At 47.4% G+C, this 13865-nt stretch overlaps 1 long non-coding RNA gene across 1 annotated transcript; it reads right to left on the bottom strand.

Moving 5' to 3' along the window:
* Positions 1–7266: 7266 nt before the first annotated feature.
* LOC129381478 (uncharacterized) lies at positions 7267–13620 on the bottom strand. Its single transcript, XR_011891346.1, has 2 exons — positions 13493–13620; positions 7267–7705 (listed from the first exon to the last, which is right to left on the bottom strand). It is a non-coding gene; the product is annotated as an uncharacterized lncRNA (long non-coding RNA).
* Positions 13621–13865: the final 245 nt, after the last annotated feature.

Here is a 13865-nt window from a genome sequence, read left to right as displayed (position 1 = left end):
CGGCAGTAACGAGCGACGTGGCCGATGCGACAGCAGTGGAAGCAGATCGGCCGGTCATCAGGGGTACGCCAATCGGACGGGTTGCGGCGAGATGTGGCGAAAAAAGACTGCCGAGGACGAGGAGGGCCGCTAGAGAACCGGGAAACGTTGGGTTGAGACGTGGAACACACAGAGTTCAGACCCATGTTCTGAAATTCCTGTCGGACGACGGCCTGGATCATCGCAATGGTGGTTGCTGGCGGATCGGGAGTCGTCGTGGTGAAAGCTGGCGAACAGGTGGCCTCGAGTTCGCGGCGAACAATACTGGTGACGTCGTCAGAGGTGGTGGTCTGACGTGGTCGACCCTCACATGTCGACGTAGCAGCAGTGTTGGGTAGCCGTGGGATGTGGTGTGTAATACGGCGGCTTTTAGCTTGCTCAAGGAGACGGCATTCTTTGATGATGGCGTCGATAGTCGAGACGTTGCTGAAAACAAGCAAATTGAAAGCGTCGTCGGCGATGCCTTTTAGAATATGCGACGCTTTATCGGCTTCGGACATACCATCGTCAGCTTTGCGGCATAGAGCTAAGACGTCGAGGATGTAGGAAAGGTACGGCTCCGTAGATGACTGTACACGAGACGCAAGAGCCTTTCTCGCGGCATCCTTGCGCCCAATGGGGTCGCCGAACAGTTCCCGTAACTTCTCTTTGAAATTGTCCCAACTGGTTATCTCGTCGTGATGCGTTTGGTGCCACACGCGTGGGGTGCCGCCGAGATAAAAGATGACATTGGCGAGCATAATCGTTGGGTCCCACCTGTTATTAGCACTGGCGTGTTCATAAAGTTTGATCCAGTCGTCAACATCCTGGCCCTCCAGGCCAGAGAACACACCGGGGTCGCGATGTGGGACGACCGTGACGATTGGAGCAGTGGGACATGCCGAAGCCGTTGCAGAGGTGGGCGCGTCACCGGGAGGCATGGTGACAAGCTCGGTGTGCCGACCACTTCTGATTTCCGTGGTGAGGACGGGGATCGCTGACCTCCACCAGAATGTTGCGTGTGGAAAGACACAGACAGAAGAGGCTATTTACAGGCTATTTACACTGGAGCCAGGCAGCCAGGCTGACACTCGCTCGCGCCAAGCGCACCGATCAACTTCATCGTCGTTCTCGCGGCGGCTCATTTCTTGAGCATCGCTTCAGCATATCGTAATAATATTGTAGTACCACACGTTATTGGTGTATCTGTGTGTATGTGCACTGCAATATGTATTTATTCTGTATAATGCTTCGTATGTGTTTCTTCGTATACTATTTTGTATAATTATTCTGTATAATGCTTCGCTCTTTCTGTTATTATTTTTCGTGTTCACCTTTACTATGTATGCCCCTTGTCCTCTGTGAGGTGGCTATACCCTGAGGGTATTGGAAATAAATGAATAAACATCGATCTCCTGAAGCCATACATGACGGTCGTAACGGTGAATGGAAAAGAGTGTAGGGTACTCTGAGACACCGCGGACACCATGGACGTCGTCCTTCCGCAGTATGTGAAAAGCGAATACTGGATAAGGCAGGTTGTGAGCGAATACTCAGTGTGCCTACCCATGGAAAAGGTACATAGTGCGCTCACCTATTTTCTTCTGCGCAGCTCGGCGTCTTGAAAAAATCTGAGGACGCTCACCTTGCACTTCGAATCGCAATTTCCACTGCACTGAGGGCAAGCACTTGTTCGGCATGACGGATTGAATGCGCCCCCACCCCCCCCCCCCCCCCCTGCATCGCTACAGCAAGCACGGTGTCTTCACAAATTCCCAGAAAACGGCACACTGAGGGGACCGACGTACCACGTGTGGCAGCAAGAAACTGGCGTGCCTGGTGTGCGGGAGCACTTTTTTTCCTCCGTCGTAAAATATAGTGCGCTTTGACTACCACGTTTTTCCGCTAGATGCTTATATTTCATTCAGGTATCAACCTGATTAATGCGACTCTATTTCGGACAATTGCTTTTCTTTATTCAGAGAATGGCAGCGAATTTCTAAATGACGACCAGTGACGCGTGACAAGCTGATCCGCCCATGGTTTAGTGGCTTCCGACGCAACCCTCTGAAGCGCGCCGCCTCTGGTTGGTGATCTCAGCACTCGAAATGCGATGAGCCCTCCGGCCTTATAATGTGTTGCTTTTACCCGTCTTTAGGCTGTTTCACATTGCGCGATTTTCAGTCAGCGGCACAGCGAATTCCGTTGCTCAGCGGCCGCCGTGACGTCGTGGGCTCTCCGCAACGGGATTCTAACAAGTTGGTCGCGCCGTCGCCGACTCGCAGCGATCGGTAACATGTGGAAGGGGTAATGTGTGACGAAACAAAGCGCCGTCAAAATAGGCGCTTTTCTATTTTACCGCATGGTGGTAACTCTGTGGAGCAAAGTCGCGCGCCAGTTTTAGTTATGTTTTGGGTCGTACTCACCAGCGTTTGCGGCTTTTAAGCTTCATAAACATTTTTCTTTTCTTCCGCTTACACAATTCGCTTAAAATGAGAAGCTGCACGCTATCCAGGTCGGTAAAGCGACGCTGCTTCAACATAAGGCATGTACCCACTTGATCGCCACCGTCGTTAACCTGTTCATCGCTACAAATTGCGCTAGCTGCTTGTACATGCACACTCAATAGTAGCTTGTTCTTCTGCAAAAGCAAATACTCATCGCGGAAAAAATGTTGTGGCTTCCATATAGTAACAACGAAACAAGAGTGAACTCCACGGAACCACCCCACCGAGGCCACAGAAGCCGCACGCTCATACTTGCGGCGTTGTGCAGCGCTTTGCTTTTAAACGTTAAAAGAACTGTGTACCTGTTCTGTAAAATAAAAATAATAGGAAAATTCTAACATTTGTCTAGTTTTCATGATGTTTTTACTGTAAGATACAGGCATGGATAATTCGTGAGTAGGAGGCAACCTGGCGCATCGCTGCGACGGAAATCGCGCTCCCGCAAATGCAGCTGTCAGCGAAAATTGTTCTGCGAGGTGCGCCGCAGAACGATTTCTTCCGCCCCAATCGCGCCATGTGAAACAGCGTTTTCGCGCATAACAGGTCGCGATAGTCGGCGACGCTAAGTCGCGAACACCGCCGCCACCCTTTCCCCTCCATGCATTTCCTATGCTTCGCATTAAGCAGGCCTTGAAGAGAAGTGGGGGAAGGATCGCTGCAAAGCGCGAAGTATCCGAGCACTTGCGAGTACACTGCATGACATGTAAGCATTCCTTTTCTCTCTCTCGCGGCCAAAGTCAAACAAGGCGCTCCGAGGCCTGCGTCGTTGCGAGCAGCGAGCAGGCTGAACGCTCTCCGAATTTCTCCAGTTTAGTAGGATTCAGCACCACAGTCACCATTCCCGTTCAGCGTTCGTTCGAACCCTCCCCCTTTTTCGTTAGGGCGCCGTGTCGCAGAAAATACGGCACTGGGGCCGGCGCCAGACCTCTCGTGGCTACCGAGAGGCCCGCATACCGAACCACTCATACCGAATCACGCAGGCCCTCCGCGTGGCTCAGAGGTGTTACTGAACTATTTCAATTTCTCAATATAAAATGCGCGAGAAAAATCGTACAACCGACTGACAAGATAGTGTTGGATTGTAAGTTGAATATGCTGGAAAATATAAATCTGTTAGGCGGAAACTTAAACACAAGCTCCTTTTCCAGTGTTTCTAGAATTCATAGAGCGGCGCGACCCGCTCGGTTGCTTGAAACCCTATCAAGATGCCGCTTGCCTCCGAGCACCGTCGGCAGCGACGCGCGGAGGAGGAGAAAAAATAAAGAGCCAGTAAGCTTGTCTTTGTGCAAAGTGTTCGCCGTCAGTGTTTCCAGGTAAACAATATGGTTAGATAACCTGAAGCTGCCGGGAAGCGTGAGAAGCAGTCAGTGGTTCTTGAATGCTCGCGCGTTCCACTCTTAAAGGCGAAGCTTAAGCGTCCTCCAAATTTCGCTTGGGCGATAAGCGGCTTGTTGCCGAAGCGGCGGCGACTGCCGTGCAGCGTGATCCGGCGTCGTGGCACTGCCTATTTGGTAATCGTGCTGCTAAGCAACACTTGTGACATTGCATTTGATGAGTGGTACTACCACTGCCTCTGTGAAGCAGCCGGTCATTTCAAATGTCGAGTATCCAGCGCAACCTTCCAGGAGAGCGCGGTGAAGCGGACTTCCGGAATCGGTCTGGTGAATCGTAGATGGATTTTACGGCTTCAACGTAGCTTTCGCGCGTGCGCATGGTGCTTTGACGGACTAGAAAATGCAATTAGCAGGGAGCACGATGCCTAGCAGCTAGCCTCGACAAGCCAGCCTCCTATGATGCCGCCCCATGACGTTATCTCCGGAACCAATCTGTGCAATGAGTCTTCAGGAGTAGCCCCTGCACGGTTATCGTTGTTTTCTTCAAACACTGTGTGGTGCACGGTGGCGTTTAGCGGTTCCCTCGTCGTGCGCGCTACAATTCACGTGCTTAGAGAATAAAAAGTTATTGCTCTCGCATCACGTTCTTAGGGCCCATTTCCCTCGAGCCTTTCATTTATGTTTCTTATTAGTATGCTTCAAGATCATCACGTCACGCTCCCTATTAGATCTTTTCCCATCCTCCATGCTTGATGCTAGCGTTCAGTGCGACTGACTGTGAATACGGTTGTCAGCAGCGTCAGTGCTGGAATGGCACTTCTGCACTTGTGGCAGATATATAGTGTCATATAGAAAAAACTACGGTTGATTTCCTGGACCAAACAAGACTTAATAAATGATCAGCGCCCGGCGGTATATCCGACATCTCAAGAAGCATTACGGTGAGCTGGTCCTCGTGTGGTTCTATAGGAAAAATGGTGTATAAATGACATTACGTACAGTCTAGCTTCCTTGCGCTCAATTCCAGCAAGGAAAGCTTTAGTTTACGAGGCAAGCCTTGCTTTACTACAATGCTAGAAGGTACGGACTCCGATGTGTCCCGAACTGCTTTCACAGAAACAAAAGCGTATGCACACCGCACGCACGCACGCGTGCATGAACAATAAGAATTTGCAAATTTTATCTATAGGCGAGATAATACCAGCACTACCAAGGTCAAGCGTCATACTTCTTTGGTTCTAACGAGAAATCGCGTTGAACAGGATATAAGCAAATTTTTTGCGTGTTAAAGACTCTCGTGCACTCTTTTCTAAATCTTTATCTTCGCAATCCCTTTTCAGTCTGTATATCTTAGCCTGCTATGACGCTACTTCTTGTCACTGGTAAGTTCTATTCAAAAGAAGTTCTCAGTTCTTGAGATCGGTGGGCCCAGGAGGCCTTTATGCGTCTCCTCGGCAGAGTCATCCCTGCTGAGTATAATCCTGATGAGTAAGATTACAAGCTAGCATGGGTGAGTAGAACTTTAGTGAGGCTCAGCCCGAATGAGCCCATCTAAGGAATGAAACTGAGTATGAGCCCATCTGGTGAGTTTGAATCCGGGTGAACCTGGCTGAGCACAGTTCTGCTGAGCCTGAGTACGAGTGATCCCGGCTCAGTAGAATTTCGGTGAGCCTGAGCTAGAGTGAGCTCTAAGCAAAAAGTTCACGCAGGAACTCCTCTGGGAGCTGTCAGTGTGTACGTAAGCATAGTGCCACTTGCTCATTTCCACGCAACCCGGTTGTCATGATCAATGTTATGGAACTTGATCCCACAAATATAAAGCATTATCAACCCTTATCGGTCGTCATCAACCTTATCGGACCTTATGAAACCCTTCTCAACTCTTATAGGTTGCTATCAACATGATCGGATTTGATCCGAGCCTTATGGGCACTTGTCCGTCGGTATCAACCTTATCGCAATCGATCGAATCTTTAGCAACCCTTATCTAACGAATCTTATCTGGAATGACGCGACCCTTATGAATTCTTATCAGTCCGGGTCATTCTGCTCGGACTTGATCCAACCTTTATCAATCCTCATCGGTGCTCATTAACCTAATCAGAATTGCTACGACCATTGTATGCCCTATCGCTCTTTAGCACCTTAAGCATCCGCGTCGATCCGTTATCAAGCATGCTAAGATCCATCCTACACCTCAACACTCCTTATCATCCTTATGAACTCAGTGACTGCTCACAGACCACCACCAACACTTCTTTATCTTCCGACATTTTTTTTCAATTTTTACATTAATTTCTTTGCAGCGATTTGTATTACGTAATTCACGAAAGTACGGATGGACGGACGGATAGGTTTTCTCGTGGAGTAGGCATAGAAATATAGTTTGTGAGTGGGTACTTACGAAAAAAATATGAGCATTTGTCCATCTTTGCAGGTGACATAAAACCCGTCAAGCCTAGAGTCGTGGTCGCGCCACTTCCAAAAAAAAAAGGTTCCAGTACAATCAAGCTAGGCTGCCTTAACATTCACCGAAAATGTATGTACAAGAGCATTTTTTGTGTGTGTGTTTTGTCCGCCCCGACGAAATGCGGCTGCCGTGGCTGACAATCAAGTGGGCGATAAGGGACACAGCGCCAGTCACTGTTGCACAGTCGCAGACTGTCAAACAAAATTTTACACCTTGGTGCAATCCAATAGTGCAGTGGTGTCGTGTGCAAGTGCAGAAGGAAGGCAACAATATGCCGGGAGCCCGAAACACTCCCTACACCCAAAAAGGACTGGTCGCCCAACAGGCGAACTTCACAGGCGCAACCGGCCTCGCTGGCGTCGATGGTCTGTCTGGCGCATGACGTATGCATCTTCCGCGCCTGACTTGTTGCTAGGTAACAAAATTAAAACAAGCCGTAACTATAGGTTCATTTATGCGAAACCTTTTTTTTAGTTTTAGCGGGAAAGAAATAAAGAAAATAGAACGTTGTCTGTAGGTTCATTTCCCATTCTAGTTTTTTTTTTTCGATGCTCGCGTGAACTAACAGATGGGTGTAACACCAGGGCATGACGCGTTTCCTGATGCCAGTTTTCGTCGAGTGTCCCGTCTTGTTGAATTCCTTTCTCTTATGGTGCCACCGTGGTGGGTAAATGCCGAATTAGCGTTATCACGTTCCCCAGCTGATCACGGGTGATGTGGCATCATTTACATCACGCATGCGCACAATGTGGAAGAAACATCAGTGGGGTAGCTCTAGAAGGGACTCGCACAAACAAGGAACCCGGACAAGGGCTCTAAATCGGAATGGTACTAAGCCGATCACAGCGCAGCGGCAACCTTACAATGCGCATGTGCGAGTGAAAGGGGAGGGCCAAAAAAAGCCCGGTTTCGAGTTCTAGCGAGAGAAAGAGGTGGCGAAGGAGAAGAAAGGAGAAATTTATAAAATAGCAATGATAACAATAATCTATCCAGAAATGAAGAGTCTTAAGTCAAATGTACTGCTTGTAACATTTAAAGCTTGGACACTGGCAATGGCGAATGAAGCTATATAAGGCGCATGAAAACGTATTATATCTCACGTGCGTCTCTCCATATGCAATGGGCGGAGCTTTATGACGCATTTGTTCCGGCCTATCACGTCTCAGTCAGAGTTTTATGCTTTTGCATTCACTGGCGTGTGTAGATTTCCGGAAGCGGTCCCTGAAAAAATTTCGTAGCTTGTGGACCATCTGCAAGCGTCGGTATGGACCGCTGATGGTCAGGGCGGGACAAGCCGGTCCAGTGGCGTCGAAATCGATGTCGTACACTGCGATGCTGAACTCCATCCTTAATTGACTCGTCTTCAAGTCGCAGAGCTGCAAGAAAGATGAGCAAGCAAACATGTGAAAGTAATCGAGTGTGCGCTTGTTCGAAATGCTTCGTATTCCGAATCGTCTTAGGTTAAACATTAAACTACGGTGTTTTACATGCCAAAACCACTTTTCGATTATGAGGCACGCCCTAGTGGAGGACTCCGACAGTTTTGACAAGCTGGGGCTCTTTGATGTGCACGTAAATCTAAGTACACGGGAGTTTTGGAATTTCGCCCCCACCGAAATGCGGCCGCCGTGGCCGGGATTCGATCCCGCGACTTCGTGCTTACCAGCCCTACACCATGGCCACTGAGCAACCACGGTGGGTTAATCTTTTAAGTAGTCGAGAGTCTTCAGAGAAGCAAAACAACGAACTATGCTAGGTTTTCTTCGGATCTGTCTACTCGGCGCCGATATCAATGTACATCAGCTCTGTTTAAATACCGAAACGATACATTTAGCCACTGCCTCTTTCTTCGAGCAGTAATTGAGCCGAATGATCTTAACGCTAATATAGCTGAACAAGATTAATTGGAAAACATTTAAGGATCTTTTAGAGCTAGATGCTTTCGTTGATATGTGCGTGTTTTGTCTTGCTTCTTTTTCCTTTCTATTTCTATTGCTTTAATTTTTATTTTTTGCCGAGAGTGGCATCTTATCCATATGTCTTTTTTTGACAAGTTCAAGTAATATACCACAGCGAAGCTGATTACCGCTATCCCCTAACGGCACAATTGTGTCCGCGGACAGAAAAATTCTAGCAAAAACTATCATCATCAGTAATGGATCGTAACCCCTTAAGCAAGCAAAAGATGCATCATAAAGAACAATATGTTAAAAAATTTTATCATCAGTGGCTCATACCCGCGGAATCGATGGCTCAAAGTCCCGTAAGAACATCTCCCTTAACACTCCCAGATCGACATCCGAGTTTTTGATGCGAACGCACTTCACGGCACTGGCAAGTTACCACACCACCCCGGTCATCGTTGTTGGTGATTTTAACATGGACATTGCCAAACCAAAAAACAGATGGTTTGTCCAGTTCGTCGATTTTGCCTTCATGTGCTTCACCGATGCCACTCGGCCAACAACCACAGATCGTACGTGTATTGAACTTACGTTGGCCAAGAACATTTCTGCAGTCAAAACTGATAATTACACCGTACATCAGTGACCACAAAGCAGTGGGGACGATTGTTACAAAATAAAATGTTTGTGAAAGTTTACTGTTTGTCTCGTCGCCATATCGCAGGTGGTGGTCTCCCGCACGGCATCCCTGCACCAACCACTTTCACAAGGTGGAATGCGTCCTGAATTATTTTTTTCTTGGTGTATTACTTATAGTGTTTGTAACACTCTACCACAGCCCCTATCACTGGAGTCAGCAGTATTTGAAGTAGACAACGAAATAAATAGATCAACTGTTTTTCTTTTCCTTTCTTTTTCTTTTTCTCAAATGGACCCACTGCGGTAACTTGGTGACTATGAAGTTGCGCTGGTAAGCTCTAGTTCGGGGGTTCGATCCTAACCGCGGCAGCGCCATTCTGGTAGGGGTGGCATGCGAAAAAAGATCGTGCACCATGCCTTGAGTGCACATTACGGAAACCCACAAAGTCCAAATTAATCTGCAGCCCCCCTCTACAACGTGCCTCATAATTAGATTATGGTTCTAGCACGCCAACCCCAGAACGTATCTTTACCTTCTAAAATCTAAGCAAAAAATAAAACAAATCCGATGTTCGATTTGTTCGCGCATTCGAATACGTTCTAGTGTGTTTGCCAACAATCAAAGACACCAAGAAAAGCATAGGGAAAGCTACTTAAAGAAATGATAAACTAATGGCAATGAAAGTGGATGAAAAAACAACTTGCCGCAGGTGTGAAACGATCCAACGTCTTTGTATTACGCGTGCAAGGCTCTAACTAGTTCAGCTGCCATGGCGTGGTTTCCCCATCGACTTTATTGGGTACTTATGTGTTACTACTAGAACTAACCTTGGGAGTGTTAGCCAGCGCCACCACTCACAAACCTTCGCGGCGGATGTGGAACATCCTTTCCGTCGCAGGCGTTACGAGTACGTCATCTTTCTGGGTGAACGCAACTGATCCATAAACTCGTACATGCTATCTCAAGGCAAGAATGTTGCCGGATTTAGATTCTTGTTATGTAGGAACGTGAAGAGAGGGGAGTTAACCGAAGCTCCGATTTTTATTAATCATTTATGGATGCCGGAAAATCAGGGAGACATTGAAAACCTCCACCACTCGCCCCACGTGATTCTCCGTAAGCGATTAACCTTACTGAGATAGGCAATTACACGAACACACCAGGCAGGCGAATTCTAGCCGTTGGCGTCACCGTGATCTCTCATATACACAGTAGGTGCAGGGTAGATGCCATATAATATTTAACAGCCAATTTGCTCCGATCAGGTATTGTGTTCTCGACTCAATTATCCCTGAATTTTTTTTTTTAAAATTGCAGTGCTCCCCCACCCCAAAAAAAATTATTGTAAAAGGTTTCATTCAAAGCCCAAACCTTTTATCCTAAATCTTATCAGACCTATAAACAGGGCGAAATGATGTTAGTGCCCCCTATCTGAAAGTCACGTAATTTCAGTGGCGCCGCCCTTCACGGGCAGCGCAGCTTTATGCTGTAATAGGCTTCGCATGGGGCGTCTTAAAAGCGTCCAAGGGCGCTAGAAATGTCGCATCCCCGTACACTCCAAAAAAGTTTACGCGCTTTGGGGTGCATATTTGCGACAAATCGAAATCGTCATCTGTCTTGTCCGCATTTCCTTTCTTTAACGCGGCGAGCCCGGTACTTCCAAGTCATGAACGGCATGCGTTTTATCAGCATGACAGATCATTCTGGACAGGAAATATAAAGCGCTGAGTTTTCTAGAAAGGAAACGTAAGCAAGACAGATGACGATTATTGTTGTGTGGCAGATATACACCCCAAAGGGTGTAAATGTTTTTAGAGTCTATTAGTCGCGCCGACCTGTACGCAAACACCGTCCGAGAAGTTCGGGCACAGCATTACAGACGTCACTAATGATGTCAATGCTTCGTCCTTCTGACAAAGCAGTCAGTACTTCTTATCAAGGCAGCCGCGGCATCAGCCTATTTTGCTACCGCAAGAAGTCCTCAAACCGACATACCTCACTCGGTAAGAAAGTGAAAGAGCAGACAGGCCACACCCCGAGAGAAAAGGCTTACGAAGGTCTTGATAAAGGAACTATGCGCTCCAATGTATACAAATAATTGTTACAGTGTGGAGATGGATGTACCGTTTGCTGCTCCGCTGCGCAATTGCCCAGAAAACTGTCAACCGGCACATCAGTAGGGGTAGTGCGGATGGAGCTGCATATTAGCTGACTCGTTGTGCGAGGGCAGCGGTCCTGAGTGTGAGCTAACTATTCGGTCAGACATCATCATCAACAGCATCCACGGCCACGAGTTTTCGGCTACGGATAGCTTCGCTTGAAAAGCGCGTTTTCTTCGAGGACGTCCACATCGGGCATCGTGGGAATGACCAGGGTGTGAATGCATTAATTCGTGCGAGGTAAAAATTACCTGTTAAAGGGGCGCTCTGAATTTGAATTGTTCAGCTTGTTCGTTAGCTGAAAGAGGTGGAGGAACAAGCAAGCCAGTCCTAGCGACAGCGAATGCTTAAAGAGGCACTAAATTATAGCGCACTATTAAAGCGTGCTTTCGTGTTTCTGTCTGTGCTTCCTCGGAGGAAAATGCTTGATTTCCAGCGGTGAAAATTGAGATCAAATTTAACGCCTTCTTGCTTTAAACAAAAGTCTTCAACCCGAAAAATTCCATCACAAGAATACTGCCAAGCCTCTAAGCGCTCTAAGCAATTTACAATGAGAGGTTTAAATTCTACGAACAAGCTTCTTTTCCGTTTTCGAGATGGTTCATCTGTGTCCTGACGTGGACGGTGGTCACGTGACAGCACAACCTCACTATGTTATGGCACACGTGCCGGCTCACTCGTTCGTTCGCTATGCTGCCAGCTTTTTTTTTTTTTTGGCATGGCCCAGAGCATGCAGCATAGCTAACGGCCAGCGAAACGGGGCATCTGCCAAAAACGTCGCCGTGTCCCGTTTCCACGTGACCACATTTATGCGTCACGACAGCATGACACACCTCGTGGGAAACGAAATTGAAACCTGCTCGCCGGGCAGTTTTAGCAAATCATTTACGGCGCTTTGTGGGTTGCGAGTATTTTTTTCGAGGGTTTCTTCATGGTTAAGGATCTCTTTTCAATGAAAAAAGAAAGTTACAGGTAATGCAGTTTAAAATGCAGGTTATCACGTGGCGGCACTAGTGCGCGGGCATCAAGTCAATGTCACCCCCTGTGTTAAAATTCTTGCAGTCCATGCTCTTTACTCTGCGCACTGACGCTACAAGTACGCACCGACGCTGCGAATACAGCAGCCGTCATCAACCGGGGTCAGAAGTGCACCATCAGTCACCCCAGTTGTGGGTCAATATCGCAGTTTGGAATTCGCAGCACCGGAGTTGGGACGATTCCAGAATTATCCGAATGTTCAAACGCCCGTAAATATCCACGAATGGCGATGGAATCACCAGTCGGGCAGACGGAATGGGGATGAAATGAGAGCCCAAGATTGCGGAATGGATTTGGAATGAAATGAGCGAGTAGACGTGGAATGCTAAGCATCTATTTTAATCACGGCTACATAACCGGTATACTTGCCAATTACTCTAAAATGGAATAGGCTAATTTGTTACATTTGTCAATTTTTTACTCAATACTTTTTTCAAATTCTACCTGTAGGCAGACACTGAAGAATCACTTTGCTACGGTTATTATAAACAACATGGTATTCTGCAATTCTGAAGATCCGCAAGCTTTTTTTTCTTGCATTACATGGCTTAGGTGCGCTTAAAGACAGCAGCTTTATGTTCCCAAGATTGATTTGATTTAGCAAGAGCATGCTTAGTTTACGACACCAGGATGGACGCCCAAAACGAAGTCGCAAGCGATTGCACACTGCACTAGACCACGGTGATTTGCTACGTGCGCCATGTTTTTTTTCCCGCACACTTTCCTGTACGCAGGAGAGCGATAACACGTGGTCACTGAGGCGTACTAAGAAAAAAATTGGTTCCCTTTGAACCAGGCCCGTAAATACAAAACAATAAGATCGTTCTACAAAGCATAACAGTTTGTTTGTTTCTCAAAGGGACCGAACATTATTACTAGCGCGCAAAAAAATTGTGTGTAACATGATTGGTAAAGTTGTTGAGACTCCAAGTTGTAAATAATTATACGCAAAGCGCTCAATTCAGTGGGATTAGAGGAGTGGAACGGATAAGTTAAGCCAATCGAGAAATGGAAGAGGTCCAACTGTCAACGATTCTCAATTGTTAAAAAGGAGTAGAATTATAACGAGGATTTCCACTCTCCGAAATGGAGTGTGGGAATGGAGAGGCCCCCATCTGCGTAACGGTGGTCCACTTTCGGGGTAGAAAAAAAGATACGTCCACTACGGACGTGCTACGCCACGGCCGAACTAAAAAGAAAGCCGCCACCTCATATGAGTAGTGGACCAGATTGACACGTCGCATCGAGAACACCCTGCAGGACCTTCTGACTCAGGCCGAGGAAGCCGCCGGCATCCTGCCCTACACCTTACCTGGCCCATCATTTCCGTCGCCTCAGCCCTTGTCGTTAAAGCTGCTACTATTACTACTACTACTACGCACGCATTGAAGTTAGGGACAATGCAACGCTGTGATCGCCCACCTTTTCTCGAAGGCTTTGCTCAGTTTCCAGCGTCAGGGTGCGTAGCTCTCCCTTGTCGTACGAGATGCCAGCCTTGTTGGCCTTGTCGTATCTGTAGTTGTTCTTTATTGCGTTTAGGGACATCTGGCAAACCTAATTGTGTGCACAAATCAAAGGCGATAAGGAGCGCGTTAAAACAATTTACACGGAAAACGAAGATGTAATAGAGAAAGCTTTATCCTAGCCGCATAGAGTTCTCTGTATACTTTACGGTACTGAACTCTGCCGCTGGTGTCTAAAGGGAGATGCGATTACACCGACTGTGCCAGTATGTGAATGGCGCGTATTATATAGATTCGTCTCAACTGCTTCATTTTTGTGGCTTCAGACGACT

The sequence above is a fragment of the Dermacentor andersoni genome, unplaced genomic scaffold (assembly GCF_023375885.2).
Source record: "Dermacentor andersoni unplaced genomic scaffold, qqDerAnde1_hic_scaffold ctg00000033.1, whole genome shotgun sequence".
In the NCBI taxonomy this organism is placed as follows: Eukaryota; Metazoa; Arthropoda; class Arachnida; order Ixodida; family Ixodidae; genus Dermacentor; species Dermacentor andersoni.
The sequence above is the reverse complement of the archived record's forward strand: the minus strand, read 5'-3'. Positions and strand labels throughout refer to the sequence as shown.